This window comes from Panicum virgatum, chromosome 7N (genome assembly GCF_016808335.1).
Source record: "Panicum virgatum strain AP13 chromosome 7N, P.virgatum_v5, whole genome shotgun sequence".
Classification (NCBI taxonomy): domain Eukaryota; kingdom Viridiplantae; phylum Streptophyta; class Magnoliopsida; order Poales; family Poaceae; genus Panicum; species Panicum virgatum.
This window is the reverse complement of record NC_053151.1, coordinates 48,182,779-48,200,932: the sequence shown is the minus strand read 5'-3', so window position 1 is coordinate 48,200,932 and position 18,154 is coordinate 48,182,779.

The following is an 18,154-nucleotide window of genomic DNA, read 5'->3' as shown; positions in this document are numbered from 1 at the left end:
CCATCACTTGGAATTAGATCTACAGTTTTAAAGTAAAGTATATTTTACCCCCTTAGTTTGAGAGTTTAAAAACCCCTCAATTCGAATACCATTTATCGAAACTGGACACAAAACCCGCCGAGACCAGATTAGACTGACTCCAACAAGGAGAGCCATTTTCTAGATGCAAAATCCACCTTAGCCTTGCATACACAGTGCTTTGCGTTTCCTCCTCATCGCGATGTCTCCAACAGCAAGCGTATTTCCCCGTCCCAGCCGCTCCTCAACCTCCTCGCCTCCCCGTCCCAGCCGACTCGCTCCACACCGCGCCCCCACCGCCGCTCCGCCCCCGCTCGGCCCGTGTGTTGCCGCCGCTTGCCCCGCACTCCGCCGGAACTGGCGGAGCTCGAGCTCCAGACGCATGAGGCCGGCGCTCTCCGCTCGCCACGCCCGTGCCTCCGCTTGGCCGGTGAGCTCGAGGCCGGCGGAGGTCGTGGCGGAGAGAGGAGGGGGATGCGCCGCCGCGGCTCCGGCCCGCCGGCACCCGTTCCCTCCACTCCATTTGCCGCCGGCGCCGCCCCCTCCCCTCCCCACCCGCTCGAGCTCCGGCGCCGCTGGCCACCTTCTCCGCGGATCCACGTGCCGACGCGGAGGCGCCGTCCGCGGCTCCCTCCCTCCGCGGATCCACGTGCCGCCGCGGGCGGCCGAGCTCCGCGCGACCGCGAGCGGCCGGCGGTCCATGGCGCCGGCGGTGGCCGAATCCCGGCGGCCCTCCTCCCTCCCCTTCCCCCACCGTGCCGGCCCTCCTCCATCCAGCTCCGGCGCTCGCTGCCGCCGCTTGGCTCCGCCTCCGCCCAGCCATGCGCCGCCGCACGGATTTGCCTGCGAGGAGAGAGGTAATCCATTTTTAGCTCACCTCTCTCCTCGCGATGGAAAATGCCTTCTCATTTGCCTCATCCATTGGAGACGGATTTTGTCTTGTGTAAATGGAGGTGCAAATATAGCTTTGCCTCTTGTTGTTGGAGTCAGTCTTAGAGTAGCCTAGAGTAGTTTTTGACTCGGTTGCTGTTCACGTCACTGCTACCCCACCAGGTCAGATGTTGCCATGTCACCTGAGTGCCACCTAACACTCGAGGTGGCACCCACGCTTCCGTCTCTCTTCCCCGTTCTCTTCTCCCACGCCGCCACCCTTGACTGCTGCAGTTGCCCACACAACCGCTGCGTAGTGGGGCATAAGGCTGTCTGCACTCGTGATCCTCTATATCTATCCTCTAAACAGAATATTCCATTATAGTCATCGAGATTCTCTCTTCTATATTCAGTTTCACTGCACCCATCCATCCTCTATGTCTTTACTCTATATCAACTACAAATCCACCAGTCCCAGATGTCAATTTTTTTCCTTTTCTTTTAAATCCCACGGCGCCCTCCCTCCGGATCAAGCGGCGCCTCCCCTCCATGGCCGCCTCCCCTCCACGGCGTGGCGGACGGGCGTCGTCCCTCCTCCCAGCCTCCCCCTCCGCGCGTAGCGGAGCCCCCTCGCCGCGCCTTGAGCTCGGCAAGGGATGCGAGCCCGCCTCGAGCTCGCCGGAGGAAGGAGGTCCTCCCTGGCTCTCGCCGCGGCCCCATCCCTTCCTCTCTGCGCCCCGCGGCCGCCATGGCGGTCTCGTCGAGCGGCGCGCTGAGGAGGCCGAGCCGCAGCCGTGGTGGTGCCCTCCTCCACCAGCGGCGAGGAAGGAGCACGGCGGCGGTGGGAGAGGAGTCCTGCGGAGGTGGTTGAGGCCTGCCCGTGCGCATTCCAGGCCGCCGCAAGCTCCCCTGCTCCAAGCGCGCTCCGGGCCACCGCGAGCTCCCCTGCTCCATGGAAGAGCCCGGCGGCAGCGGCCGGAGGCCGAGTCTCGGACGACACGCGGAGCTCCAGGCGCTCCTGTAACATCCCAAAAATCCATAAAATTAAATCACGTGCTAAGTTATTTTAAAAATTATTTTTCATCGTTGAGCTCAAGACCCTCCTAAAGCCCTAAACCCTAAATTCCGGGAATTTTTCCTATCCCGAACAACCGATGTCCCGTCTCCTTTTTCCTCTCCGCGCGACGTGCTGCGTGTTGCCCGACAACGCGCGCGTGGCCGACAGCCGCGACTGCCCGCCGCGATCGGCGCCGGCGCACTGGCTCTCTCTCTCTCTCTCTCTTTCTCTCCCCCTTTTTTTCTTTTTCCCTCCTTTTCCCTTTTCCTTTTCTTTTTCCATTCTCTTTTCCATTTTCTTTTCTTTTCTCCATTTTTCCTTTTTCCCTCTCTTTTATCCTTCTCCTTCCCCCTCCTGCCCCGCTCCCGCACGCACGCACCCCTGTTCCCGGCCATCCACGTCCGCACGCACGCACGCGTGCATGCCCGAGCCCGCCACGTCGTGGCGCACCGGGTCACGCACGCTGCGACACAGGCTCGCCCCCGCACTCGCCCACGCCGGCCCGACCTCGCCCTCCCGCGCGCTGCAGAGCAGCCATTCACCGCACCGCCGCTCGACCTGCACGCGATGCGCGCCGCCCGCTCCCCGCCCTGTGCACGCGCGTGCCCCGGCCCGCCCAGGAGCACGCACACGCACTTCACGTGGCCGTGCTGCGACGCGCGCACACGCGCACCACGTGGCCACGCCGCACGCCGTGCCGCCTGCCCCTCCCTCGCAGCTTGCGCCGTCGCTCCTGTGGCCGCACAGCGCCTGGCCCCTCCCACGTGCACCACCGCGAAGCCCGCTGCCGAGCAGCAGCGCCGCGTCCTCCGCCGTCGGCACAAAGCCGCCTGCGCCGCTCGCCGCCTGCCCGAGGCGTCGCGTCACCTGTGCGTGCCTTGCCGCTCGCGCCGCTCCGCGACACCGAGCACCATTAACACCGCCCCGCACCGCTCGCCGGCCTCCCCACCGACCACCACCGCTCCACCGCCTCTTTTCACCTATAAAAGGGCCACCCGCGTCGCCCTTCACCTCCACGACCGCCACCGCCGCTCCCAACTCCCTCCCCGGCCCTGCAGCACCGCCGCCACACACACACCTCCGCCGCCGCCGTCGGTCTCCGTGGCCAAGCCGCCCCACTACACCCCAGCTCGGGCTAGGTAGGGGAAACAGACCCTCTCCTCCTCCTCTCCCTCTTTCCCCACTCTCTGGTCGCCGCCATGCTCCACAACGCCGCTGCCACAGCACCGCCGCTCGCCACCCGCCATCCCCCGTGACGCCGCCACCTCGCTGTGCCCCGGCCCAAATCGTGGTGGGGGATTGATTCCCTACACCACCCTCCTCCTTCTCCCTCCCTCTACGGCCGACGCCGGGGCTCGGACCGGCCGGATTGACTGCCGCCGACGCCCTAGCGCCCCTCCCCTGTTTCCCGGTCGAGAGGAAGGGGATGAAGGGCTGTTTTGCCCTTAAGCCCCTCCCCTTCCCTCTATTCCCTAAAGAGTCCCTTCCCTTTTTAACCATTTTGCAAAAGAAACCCCCTCTTTTATTATAATTCAAAATAAACCCTTCAACTATATAAAACTAATTATGAATAAACCCCTACACCTTTTCAGTATGACCTGGATACTTCTAGAAATTATGATCAAGCCCTTCCACTCTTAGAAATAATTACAAATAGGTCCCTGAATCCTTGTTTAACCCCTAAACCTTTATATAACCTATCATTTCATGCGCCAAACGACCTCGGATCGACCTAAAACTTTATCACGCCTCTCATAACATAGCTTTGACCGTGCCATTAGGAAAACACCCACAAAATATTACTCCTATGTCATATCTTAATTGTTTCCGATTCGAGCTTAACGAAAAAATTTTTATTTCTTTTTCTTGATTGTGTGCATGTTTGTATACGTAGTAGATCACGGTGTGAACGAGGGATAACCCATCGTCGAGCAGTACTATGAGCAGGCGAACGAGGACCAGTTCCGCGACCCCGAACCCGAAGGACAGTGCTTCGATCAGGACCTCCCAGAAGGATTTGAAGACGGCAAGTTCAATCCCGCCCTTTGATGCATGTTTTATCCCAGTTTTTATAAACACCACCTATTAGCCTATTTTACAAAATTGCATATGTTTTGTCTGCCGATTTCATTAAAGGAAAGTTCATTACAAGGAAAGCCGATTTTACAAAGGAATCAATCCTTCGGCTTTGAGGTCCTATTCCTACGATGCTACCTACATCTACCAGTCGTAGGTGTTTGAACACCTACGGCACTTCGGGCTTCGCGACGGTGCGTCTCCACCATCGTCGTCGTCATCATCGCCGTCGTCGCCGCTGCTGCTGCCATCGTCCTCGGTGCTGCTGCTGGTGCTTCCCTCTTCGCTTCCCTCCATGGGGGCTTTGAGGAAATGATGGGGGTTTCCCCCTGCCGCCGTATCGTCGCTGGAAGAAGAGCCGATCTCTTCGGAGGAGTCGGCTCCTTCCCAGGAGAAGGCGTCGTCTTCACTGCTCTCCAGTTCCTCTTAGAAGAGGAACTGGAGGTCTTCCTCTCCTTCAGTCATGGGCTCGTCCTCCTCGGAGGCGGCCCCGAGATCGAACTCCTCCGCATCCCAGTGCAGAGGAGCCAGCGCCTCATAGGCTGCTGTCGGGTCCCACTCGGGGATCGGCTCTCGGCTCTCTGGGATAGAGTCGATGGAGGAGGCCGAGAGGGAAGAAGAAGGAGGAGAAGAGGAGGAAGAGGAGGAATCTCCAAAAGAGTTGGAGCCGGAGGAGGAGGAGATGGCCATGGCTGGTGAAGGATTGGGGTTTCTGCGCTACTGGCTATAGGAGGAAGAAGGACTTTGTTGTGGAAAAGAGCCGATTCGGGTGAGATTAAATAGTGAAAAGATGGAAGACGGATCGGCAGTTTTCATGTTTTACGAGGAGCCTGTTGCAGAGACATTGCGTCTTCCTTGGTGGTTGCAGTATGATTAATGAACATTAACGGGAAGATGAAGCGACGGATTGGTTTTGGAACTATCATTGCCAAAACCAGGGGGCATGTGTTTAGGGTTTAGGGTTTAATTTATGGGCCGAAATCAAGATGGGCTTAAAGCAAAAGACTGAAGAAGACTTGTAAATCGGCTCCTGCGTGAGCATCTGGGCCACATGGGCCATGTATCTTTAGATTTAGTTCAAAGGTTAGAGATAGAGTTCGATCGGGACAAGATTAGTTTAGATTGTTTCCCAAGTCTCCGGACTATAAATATGTATCCTTTGTTATTAGTAAGAGAGCGTCATCACGACTCGCAAACAACAACTCTTTGCGCATCGCCACCCCTAATCCTAGGGTTTCATCCAAGTAAGTGCCATGCTGCCCTGATCGCTTCTTGCGATCAGGGCAATATTGTTCTTGCTTTTACCTTGGTATTACTCGTACTGAAGCGTTTTTGATGGCGAGTAATACTAGTTATCATGATATTCGTAGCATGGCTTTTAGTAGATCTGTTGTGCTTCGTTGCTTATCATCTGCGAATATCATGTTGTCTCTGTGCAGTCACGTTTCAATCTCATGCTAGTTCTTATCGCATAGAATTAGTCGCACAGAGGCAACACCCTTCTTCTTTCATGTTTAGTAGATCTGATCTATTATGGTTTGCTCTTATCTTAAGAGTTGGCATAATAGATGCTTTATTTTAACCTTGATAGGGATTGTTCCGGGAATCGGCTCTTGCTAGTTCTTAGGCCTCTGTTTTGGGTTGTGGTTTAGTTGTCTGTTATGTTCGCTAGGCCTAGTCACGTGTAGGATGTTCCGATCTAGCAGTGAAGCTGTTACTATCGTGGATTAGATCAATTAGATTTAATTGAAGCAGTTTTATAGTTATTTGCTTTATTTACCATATCTGGATATAATCAGATCTCATCTGACACCGGGACTCGATCGGCTCTTCAAAGCCGATGCAAGAGTCGTCCCGGGGAGCCGACCACGGCTCGGACTTACGTTTACACGTGTCTTTGTATGCAGGAAACTGTTCGGAGCACGTCTGCACCCTCCTGATCGGGTATAGGTCAGGTGGCACGCCCGGTTTCCACAAAACCTCCGGGCGCGTGACGGAAATTGCGGGCCGTCGACGAGGGAGCAATGCCTCTAGCGCCCTAGCAACCTCCCGGCTCTTCGTGTTGCCCGTCGCTGCTCGCCGGTGGGTTTCGACCGACAACACATTCTGGCACGCCTGGTGGGACGACTCTCGGCAACAACATCCACTGCAACGATGACTGGAGCTCAAGATCAAGAACCCGCTCCCAAGCCCATCACATATGAAGAGCTTCCTCCTGAACACAAGAAGAAATATGATGAGATCAAAGCTCTGCTGGAAGCCGATCTCATCGGCTCTTTTGAGAGGACTCGCAACCATGGCATCAAGTGGAAGGGGTTCTCACCAGAAGGCGCTATGGACAATGTAGATCTGTCTGTACCCTCTGAAGAACGCACCAGAGCCCTGCGTCAGGAGATGAACTACATGGTGGCCCATGCGCTTCATCGGCACTCTCAGAGCCTGATGAACGAACTCGAGCGCATGGCGCATCGCGTCATCCAGGAGATAATCAAGAACCAGTACTCTCCATCGGGGCCAATCCCGGGGAGTCACACAGAGGAAGCTGCACTGCATTCTAGGCCGCAACTGCCATTCTCATTTGCAGCTCCCAAACCACACAGCTCGCCGATCTACGTCGTCCACAAGATCGGCGGTGATCCTGGAGAAGGCCAGTTCCTCACCGAGCCACCTAAGGAGATTCCGCACGGCTACACATGCGCCTACATCCCTGACAGCGTCAGTCCAGCACGCTCGGTGCAAATGGCGAACCCAGGAGCTTCTGGAGAAGACGCAGAAAAACAAGCGTGGCTGGCAAACTACGCTACTGGGCCGAGTGCGGAGCCATCGGCCCCAGGAGTTCTTAGTGCGGAGCAGGTCAGTGCAATACTCAGAGACCAGTTCGGCATCCTGCCCAAGAGGAAAGTGATCGGCTATTCCAAGCCGTATCCAAACGACTATGACTTGATCCCACTGCCACCCAAGTATCGGCTTCCTGAGTTCACCAAGTTCAACGGGTCAGAGGGAGCCAGCTCCATCGAGCATGTAAGCCGATACTTAACGCAGCTTGGGATGATCTCAGTGTCGGATCCATTGAGGGTCCGGTTCTTCGGCCAATCCCTTACAGGCCCAGCTTTTGGATGGTATGCGTCGCTAGCTCCGGATTCGATTCGGACTGGGAGGCAGCTTGAAGATCAATTCCATACCCAGTACCACTCGGAAGCTGCAGAAGCTGGAATTGCCGACCTCGCCCAAGTCAAGCAGAAGCGAGGAGAGACTGTGTCAGAGTACATACAGCGCTTCAGGGAGGTCAAGAACCGATGCTACTCGTCACGCATCACAGAGAAAGAGGCAGTCGATCTGGCTGTCCTGGGACTTGCTAAGCCGATCAAGGATACGGCTTTTCAGTTGGAGCTCACGTCTCTGGCGCACCTGGTGCAGAAGCTTACAGCATAGAGCATTATCACCCTGAGCTGTACCAGGACAAGTTCAAGCGTCATGTGAACATGGCCCAGGCGGATGAATCTGATGACTCGGGTGAAGAGCAAGAATTGGCCGTGGCAGAGTGGACTCGGGGGGCAAATCATGTCCCATGCAAGTGGATCAAGCAGCAGGGGCTTGTGAAGGGCTTCGACTTCGACGTGACCAAAACAGAGCAGATATTGGACCTGCTCCTCAAAGAAAAACGGCTGAAGCTCCCAGAAAATCACAAGCTACCGATGGCACAAGAGCTGCAGGGAAGGCTATACTGCAAGTGGCACCACTCGTTTACTCATGCCACGGGTGAATGCAAGCAGCTGCGTCACCAGATCCAATCGGCTATCGAGCAAGGCCGATTAATCCTGGCTCAGCACACTATGAAGGTGGACACGAAGCGCTTCCCACAAGCTAACATGGTGGAACTATCAGACTTTAGATCCGAGGGCCACGATCTGGCATTCCAGATCAACATGCTGGGACCCATGCGCCGCCATGACAAGCAGAGGAGAGAGGCCGCTTCTGGCAAGTGGCCGCAGAATGAACACAAGTTGGAACAGCAGCATGTGACTGAAGAGCAAGTGCGTCACATCCGCAATCAGCTTCCAGCTTCTAATCGGCTTCTGGAAAAATACCAGTACCAGTACCAGCTACGCCGCCGATACGAATCGGAAGAAGACGAGTACGAGCACCGCTCAGGAAGGACATTGGGGAGGCGCCAGGCTATACGCGACCACTGGCATTGCCCGTTCTTCAGGTACTGTTGGAGTTCCGGCATGAGCCGATTATCTACTATAGATGATTGCTTGGAGTGCAGGCATCGAGGACACCAACAGGACAAGACATCAGTGTTCCGGTGTTTGGGGCCCAGAACACGTCAGGATGACCATGTGTGGCGCCCATCCGGGGGTGATTCAGAGCTAGAGGAAGAAGACAGGTACCATCGCCCACGGTGGTGTCCTGATGGGCTCAATCGGTCGCAGAAGCACAGAGTACGGCGCTTGCGCAAACTGGAAGAGGCAGACGTTAAGTATCTTGACGTGCTGAGGAAAGCGCGTCCGGATCTCGCGGAGCAAGTCAGGCGACCGCAGAGGGAAGAAAAGCGCCCCCCAAGGAAGGAGTGGTGCCCCAAGCAGGCAAAAGCCGATGAGAAGCCATCGGCTGATGTGAACATGGTGTTCGTGCTCCCGTCGGAGTTTCGAGCACCCCAACCGGAGGAATTGGCCATCGCGCAGCTGGATCTCGGCCCACGGCCAATCATTTTCGAGAAGCCCAAGGAAAAGAGCTACAAACACTTGAAGGGGTTATATCTCAAGGGCTTCATCGACGGCAAGCCTGTGAACAGGATGTTGGTCGACACTGGTGCCGCAGTCAACCTGATGCCATATTCTGTGCTGCGCCGATTGGGTCGTTCTTCTACCGATTTGATCAAGACCAATGTGATGCTTAATGACTTTAATGGACAACCATCAGAGGCGATAGGGGTTCTTAATGTGGAACTGACAGTGGGCCGCAAGACTGTACCGACATCGTTCTTCATCATTAACAGCAAGAGTACATACACGGTGCTGCTTGGAAGGGACTGGATTCATGCCAACTGTTGTATCCCTTACACAATGCACCAGTACCTCGTCCAATGGGATGGCGATGAAGTAGAAGTGGTCCCTGCAGATGATTCCAGCGAGGTCTCGGTCGCAGATATGAACGTCTGGGATGCGGAAGGACAAGAGCCGATCTCAGGGATCGCCCTGGAAGACTGTGATCGGATCGAGGTGACAAAAAACAGACTGAGGCTGGTCTTATCCACTGGCCTCACAGAATAGATGCACCCTGGCTAGCCACAGAGTGTAATAAAAATAGAGAGGCCGGTCCCGGCGATCGGCCCCGAAAAATAGAAAAATTCTGTTTTTGGTCGGAATTATTACATCATGTACACATGATGGCCTCCTCTAGCAGTTGGCCATCCATTGACTATTTGGCTCTGAGAAATAATAGAAGTATAGAAGCGGCCAGCCCATGCAGTTGGCCAAATAATTTTTCTTGTCATCTCCCTGTGTTTGCTGCTGATCTTGTGGATAGTGAAGACTCGCTTGCATTCGCGGCTGATTTTTTAGATGACGGCAAACTCGGGTACGGGTTCACATCAGCTGATGATTTGGAAGAGATTGACATCGGTCCTGGGGATAAGCCACGGCCGACATTTATCAGCAAAAAGTTGGATCTGGCTTTGCGAGAGGAGATGATTGCACTGCTAAAAGAATACCGGGATTGCTTTGCATGGGACTACACTGAGATGCCTGGACTGGATAGAAGCATAGTCGAGCATCGGCTCCCGCTCAAGAAAGGGTTTCGGCCGTTTCAGCAACGAGCACGTCAGATGAAGGCTGAAGTCCTAGAAGAAGTTAAGAAAGAGGTAGAAAAGATGCTGGATGCTGGGTTCATCAGGCCATGCCGATATGCAGAATGGATCTCTAGCGTGGTACCGGTACAAAAGAAGGATGGCCGATGGCATGTTTGCGTTGACTTTAGAGATCTCAACAGAGCAACACCAAAGGATGAATACCCGATGCCTGTTGCAGAAACATTGATCAACGCAGCTGCTGGCCACAAAATGATGAGTTTTATGGATGGCAATGCCGGTTACAACTAGATCTTCATGGCCCCAGAGGGCGTGAACAAGACTGCGTTCAGAGTACCAGGTGTAGTTGGCTTGTTCGAGTACTTGGTTATGACCTTCGGACTGAAAAATGCCGGTGCAACGTACCAACGTGCTATGAATTATATTTTTCATGATCTCATCGGCAAGCTGGTAGAGATTTATATTGATGATGCCGTGGTCAAGTCCAAATCAGCCACGGGGCATTTAGAAGATCTGCGTCAAGTTTTGGAGCGGACTCGGAGGTTTGGGCTCAAAATGAACCCGAAGAAGTGCGCTTTCGGTGTGTCGACCGGTCAGTTTCTGGGATTCCTGGTGCATGAACGGAGAATTGAAATCGGCCTAAAGAGTCAAGAAGCTGTGAAGATGATGAAGCCGCCTACTACAAAGAAGGAGTTACAGAAACTCATCGGTAAAATTAACTTTGTCAGGCGATTTATTTCTAATCTGTCCGGACGCATTGAGCCGTTTATGGTTTAGTAAAAATCAAATCCGATGATGAGTTTCGCTGGGGGGCAGAACAGCAACAAGCTTTCGATGAAATCAATTAATATTTGTCAAAGCCTCCAGTATTGGTTCCTCCTCAGCAAGATAGGCCGTTCTATGTGTACCTATCAGTGGGTGGCACTTCTATTGCTTCGGTGCTAGTCCAGAAGCATGACGGCCAAGAGAGGGTGGTTTTCTACCTCAGCAGACGCATGTTAGACGCCGAGACCAGGTATCCTAAAATCGAGAAGCTTTGTCTTTGCTTATACTTTACATGTACGAAGCTTCGCCATATTTTGCTTTCGGCGGAAACAATTGTTATATGCAAATCAGATGTCATAAAACACATGCTGTCGGCCCCTATCCTTAAAGGCCGACTTAGAAAATGGATGTTTGCATTGTCAGAGTTCGATATCCGATACCAGCCTGCAAAAGCAGTCAAGGGACAAGCACTGGCGGATCTTGTTGCGGATAGGATCAGTACTGATATTGCTGCATTATTTATTCGTGCTTGGGCTATGTTCTTTGACGGATCGGCTTGTGATGATGGGTGCGGTGTGGGAATTCTGTTGGTGTCGCCTCGAGGGGCGACTTATTCCATCTCCATCAGAATGACTGCCCCGTGCACCAATAATCTGGTGGAATATGAAGCCATTCGCAAAGGGATGGAATTGCTTCTCGAAGCCGGTGCGTAAGCAGTGGAAATTTTTGAAGATTCGAAGCTGGTGATTTCTCAGCTCACGGAGGAATATAGGTGTGAGAGCGAGGCTCTTTTCCCGATATGGATGCAGTGCCGTGAGTTGATGTCACGATTCAGGTACATCAATTTCCACTGGATACGCAGGACTCTGAATAATGAAGCCAATGACTTGGCACAAATGGCTTCTGGTTACAAGGAGACAGCCGATGGAGTCGAGGTGGAGGTTCAGTTTCTAGAACCCGGAGACTGGAGAGCCGATATCTTCAATTACTTGAAGGATTCGGCTCGGGGGGCACCCAAAAGGATAAGACTCAAGGCCATGAAGTATGTTCTGATAGGGGACGACATGTTCTACAGGACCTTGGAAGGACTACTACTTAAATGCCTGGGACCTTCAGAGTCAAATCGGCTCTTGTATGAGGTACATGAAGGAGCCTGCGGTACTCACCAATCGGCTCATAAGATGAAATGGTTGATTAGGCGATCGGGTTATTACTTTCCCAGTATGCTGGAAGATTGTCAAGCGTGTCAGAGGTTTGGCAAAATTCAGATAGTGCCAGCATCAGTGATGAACCCTATCATCAAACCCTGGCCATTCAGAGGTTGGGGCATGGATATGATTGGACAGATCAGCCCGTCGTCTAGCAAGGGTCACCAATGGGTCTTAGCTGCCACAGATTATTTCACAAAGTGGGTAGAGACAGTACCCATGAGGTCAGTGGCGTCAAGAGATGTGATCAGCTTTGTCAAAGAACATATCATTCACAGATTTGGGATCCCTCAAACCATTACGACCGATGGAGGATCGGTCTTTATATCGGAGGAGTTCAGAAAGTTTGCCGACGACATGGGGATTAAGCTGATCAGATCATCTCCATATTATGCCCAAGCTAATGGACAGGCTGAAGCATCCAACCAGAGCCTCATCAAGCTTATAAAAAGAAAGATCGATGAATATCCTAGGCGCTGGCATGAGGTGTTGTCAGAAGCTTTGTGGGCATATCGTATTTCGTGTCATGGGTCCACCAAGACGTCGCCGTACCATCTAGTCTACGGCCAGGATGCTGTGCTACTGTAGGAAATCACAGCCGGATCAAGGCGTGTTGAGTTTCAGAATGGTCTATCTGCTGAACAGTATGCAGCCTTGATGAACGACAATGTGGAGGACCTAACGGAACTAAGACTTTGATCGTTGAAAAAGATCAAAGAAAATAAGGCTAAAGTCGCCCGTGCATACAAAAAGAAGGTCAAACCTAAGGATTTCCAGGTGGGAGACTTGGTTTGGGAGGCAGAATTGCCGTTGGGAACTAAAGATAAAAAGTTTGGTAAATGGTCTCCAACTTGGCATGGTCCGTACAAGGTTGATCAGGTTTTGCCTGGGAATGCGTACATGCTCGAGGAATTGGATGGCGTTAAGTTTCCTGTTGCTGTCAATGGACAACATTTGAAGAATTATTTCCCGAGCATGTGGAAAGGCGAGTAAAGAAAAGCCGATGAGATCCATCTGGCTGCAGTGTAATAGGCCAACACGTTGAGTTGGCCGCAAAAAAAAATGATGATGATAGGCCAACACGATGAGTTGGCCGGTAAAGAAAGATAGCGGATGTATAACCATCGACTTGAGATATTTTTAAACAAGTACAACTTTCAGGTTGACAGGCAGTACTAATTGTATCTTGAGCCTATCTACTGGTTCAGGAATTCTTCTATGGCGTGGATGGCTTCAGTACGAACGGCATCTGCGCGTGCTACGATCGCTTCGTCATCCTTTTCATTGCCTGAAACTATCTGCCAACTCAAGTTCTTTCTTCAGGAGGTCGAGTCGATTCGTGTTGGCAGACACGTCAGCTTTGATATCTAGAGTTGCCTTCTTTTGGTTGAGAGCCTTGCATTTTTGGGTAATGTCGGCTTTCAGAGAAGCTTGAGAGCGACGTGCTTTCATCCTTTCTTGCGCTTTACTGACTTCTATCCGGAAGAATGGGAGGTTGCTGGCTGAACAGAGCTTGATTTGCAATGATTCCGGGAGTTGGGATTCTATTTGATCGAATATGTTCTTTATTGTACTGGAATCATCAACCAGAGCAGTGATTGGGGCAGATAGAAGATCCTTGATAAGTTGAAGCTGATGTGTTAGGTTAGCCGATTGCTGTAGATATGATGTTTCTGATCCAGGGACAGTTAGACCCATTGATGCAGGGTCAAAGGAAAGCAAACCTGAAATACCAAAACTCTATGGGCATATTTGGAGTTAGTGCAAGATGCATTTATGGAGTTATCGGCTGGTTCAGAATTGGTTTTTGTAATGTTACCTGTTCTGAAGAAGAAGTGTTGGACAGTTCGGGAGCAATCATCCTATCAAAGCTGGTGTTGACGTCAAGAGCATCTGCTACATCGGCTTGTTCCTCGCTTGCATCCATCAGTGCATCAGGAGTTGCAGCTGTCTCATGTTGATCCAGGGTTTCTACACTAGGGATTTCTTCAGATGCATCCTGAACATAGAACTGCAGTCAACCAGAGTACACATGTATGAGATAAAGAAGAAGTTTCAGAGAAATAAGTTACCTGGTTGGTATTAGACTCTGATGGACTCGAAGAAGCTGGTGTTGGTTTCTTGATCACTCGCCTCGTGATCATCTTTCTTTTCTTGGTCAAGACTCGGGGGGCAACGCTTGCAGAAGTTTGTCTTCGCTTGGAAGCCGACTGAAGTAAATCTGGCTGAATAGACATTATCACTTTCTTCATTGGTGGTGATCCTTTGCAGAAGAGTACATCAGGAGCAGTTGGAAGAAAGTGAAATGGCTCCCCAGTACTGGTCATGGGTTCTGGACCATCTTGTTGCTGCTGACAGGATGAGCAGGTTAAGCCAAGAGAAAGGAATAGAGGATTTAAAAGGATAAATGCATAAAATCAGTACCTCTTCCTCGGGGATTATGTATTCAGGATCAATTTGCTGCAGTCGAGGACCTAGAGCTTTTCTGAAGACATGAGTTTTCCACATCTTCCACCAGGTATCAAAGCCGATTGATGAAGAAGTGAAAGACAAATCGGCTGGTATTGGAATGTGGAGATTGTCAAACATGCTGTAGCATCTCGAGCTAGTAAGACCATCAAGCAGATTGGCTCTGCTCTCCACCAAGTGGTGAATATGGAAGTGGGGAGGGACCTGTCCTAGGCCGAGTTGTCGAGCTGCTATGACTGGCTGGTAAGATTCATAGCCTGGCTTGATAATTCTATTAGAAGTGCTGATGCCGACAGGGAGGAAGCTAGGTCGAATCATCAAAGAATACAGATGCTGAGTGCTGTCGTCATCGGTAAAGTTATCTAGTCTGAAGGCAGTTGGGTTCTCGAAGGATTCAGATTCAGTAAACGGGAAGTAAAGGGGATTGTCCAGTCCTTTGTAGAAGACTCTAAACCAGTTTGCTGCATCTGTTAAATTCAGTTTACTGCCAGGGAGACTGAACAAAGCTTGGCCGTAGCTAGTACATCTAATTGGTTTGCCACTCTCATCAGGGAAAGAGTTCTTGGTCAGGCCTTGTAAGTTTGGGATATGGTATTGAAAGTACAGTTGTGCCCACAACTGAATAAACCACCAAGGGCCTCCAGTTCTCAGTTTCTTGTGGTTGAGCAAGTTAGACATTAAATGGAGATATCTGTATGTTTCTCCAAGAAAAAGTTTGCCTAGGCCGGTGTGATTACCATGGGCCAGGTGGTAGGCCAAGGGGAGATAGTTCTTAGTTGGAGCTAAAGAAGGGCCACAGAAGATGAAGTGCTCTAGCCAAAGATTTAAGAAGGCTGTGTGTTCCTTCTCAGTCACTGGACCTTTTGTTTTCATGTGCTGATTCATGTAAGTACCCCAATTTGTGCAGTTGACTTTGGAAGAGAGTTTAAAGGGGACTTCTGCCATTTTGTGAGCAGCAGGATTGGGAGAGCTAATGTCTAGTCCGGTGATCATGACAACATCTAGCAGAGTGGGAGTCATGGGTCCATGACCAAAGAGGAAACAATTCAGAGCATCAGACCAGAAATAGCCGATGGTTTTCAGAAGATTTTCATCTTTGTCAAGAGGTGACAGTGATAGGCTAAGTGCATCGGCTATGTTCAAATCTTGCCACAAGGGCATGTGGGCTTTTGCTACTCTGCTGTACCATGTTATCCAGCTTTCAGGTGGATTAGGCCAGGCTCTTAAGCAATCGGCTCAGAGGTTCAAATCGATGTTTTGACTCACAAAAGGGACCCTATTTGCTTCACAAGAGATCAAACCTGTGGGGGTTTCATGGGTTTGTGGACCAAGACAGAAAGTACATGTATGGTGTCATATTTCAGAGTTTCAGTTTCAGAAGCCTAGTGAGCTGAAGAAAACTAAAGGATTAGGCCGAATATTACCTACAGGCCGTGGATTGCCGCATCATCGATTGCAGAGCTTGTCGTTTGAGCTGCAGAATCTGCCATGGTCAGATCTGCTGACTTAGGGTTTGATTGCTGGAGATTCTGATTCGAATTCCGGCTGCTTGGAGAGTTATTGCTCGGATTTGTAGAGCGTGGTTTTCGAATTTTGCTCGGATTCAAGGGTTTGGTTCAGGCTGAAAGTATTACCCTATTCTTCTGCGGGTTGCTTCTAGTTTGAATTCCGTCGGCTCTTGGATATTTATAGAAGCCTGGTGCGTTGCCATCGGCTTTTTTGGAAGGCAATCGAACACACAAAATGTAAAGGAACTCGATTTCATTAAAGGAAAGTTCATTACAAGGAAAGCCGATTTTACAAAGGAATCAATCCTTCGGCTTTGAGGTCCTATTCCTACGATGCTACCTACATCTACCATTCGTAGGTGTCTGAACACCTACGGCGCTTCGGGCTTCGCAACGGTGCGTCTCCACCATCGTCGTCGTCATCATCGCCGTCGTCACCGCTGCTGCTGCCATCGTCCTCGGTGCTGCTGCTGCTTCGCCCGCCGCTGCTGCTGCTTCCCTCTTCGCTTCCCTCCATGGGGGCTTTGAGGAACTGATGGGGGTTTCCCCCTGCCACCGTATCGTCACTGGAAGAAGAGCCGATCTCTTCGGAGGAGTCGGCTCCTTCCCAGGAGAAGGCGTCGTCTTCACTGCTCTCCAGTTCCTCTTGGAAGAGGAACTGGAGGTCTTCCTCTCCTTCAGTCATGGGCTCGTCCTCCTCGGAGGCGGCCCCGAGATCGAACTCCTCTGCATCCCAGTGCAGAGGAGCCAGCGCCTCATAGGCTGCTGTCGGGTCCTACTCGGGGGTCGGCTCTCGGCTCTCTGGGATAGAGTCGATGGAGGAGGCCGAGAGGGAAGAAGAAGGAGGAGAAGAGGAGGAAGAGGAGGAATCTCCAAAAGAGTTGGAGCCGGAGGAGGAGGAGATGGCCATGGCTGGTGAAGGATTGGGGTTTCTGCGCTACTGGCTATAGGAGCAAGAAGGACTTTGTTGTGGAAAAGAGCCGATTCGGGTGAGATTAAATAGTGAAAAGATGGAAGACGGATCGGCAGTTTTCACGTTCTACGAGGAGCCTGTTGCAGAGACATTGCGTCTTCCTTGGTGGTTGCAGTATGATTAATGAACATTAACGGGGAGATGAAGCGACGGATTGGTTTTGGAACTATCATTGCCAAAACCAGGGGGCATGTGTTTAGGGTTTAGGGTTTAATTTATGGGCCGAAATCAAGATGGACTTAAAGCAAAAGACTGAAGAAGACTTGTAAATCGACTCCTGCGTGAGCATCTGGGCCACATGGGCCATGTATCTTTAGATTTAGTTCAAAGGTTCGAGATAGAGTCCGATCGGGACAAGATTAGTTTAGATTGTTTCCCAAGTCTCCGGACTATAAATATGTATCCTTTGTTATTCGTAAGAGAGCGTCATCACGACTCGCAAACAACAACTCTCGGCGCATCGCCACCCCTAATCCTAGGGTTTCATCCAAATAAGTGCCATGCTGCCCTGATCGCTTCTTGCGATCAGGGCAGTATTGTTCTTGCTTTTACCTTGGTATTACTCGTACTGAAGCATTTTTGATGGCGAGTAATAGTAGTTATCATGATGTTCGTAGCATGGCTTTTAGTAGATCTGTTGTGCTTCGTTGCTTATCATCTGCGAATATCATGTTGTCCCTGTGCAGTCACGTTTCAATCTCATGCTAGTTCTTATCGCATAGAATTAGTCGCACAGAGGCAACACCCTGCTTCTTTCATGTTTAGTAGATCTGATCTGTTATGGTTTGCTCTTATCTTAAGAGTTGGCATAATATCTGCTAGGTTAGGCCTTGCAAACGGATTGGATAATCCGGTGGTGTAATAGATGCTTTATCTTAGCCTTGATAGGGATTGTTCCGGGAATCGGCTCTTGCTAGTTCTTAGGCCTCTGTTTTTGGTTGTGGTTTAGTTGTCTGTTATGTTCGCTAGGCCTAGTCAGGTGTAGGATGTTCCGATCTAGCAGTGAAGCTGTTACTATCGTGGATTAGATCAATTAGATTTAATTGAAGCAGTTTTATAGTTATTTGCTTTATTTATCATATTTGGATATAATCAGATCCCATCTGACACCGGGACTCGATCAGCTCTTCAAAGCCGATGCAAGAGTCATCCCGGGGAGCCGACCACGTCTCGGACTTATGTTTACACGTGTCTTTGTATGCAGGAAACTGTTCGGAGCACGTCTGCACCCTCCTGATCGGGTATAGGTCAGGTGGCATGCCCGGTTTCCACAAAACCTCCGGGCGCGGGACGGAAATTGCGGGCCGTCGACGAGGGAGCAGTGCCTCTAGCGCCCTAGCAACCTCCCGGCTCTTCGTGTTGCCCGTCGCTGCTTGCCGGTGGGTTTCGACCGACAAC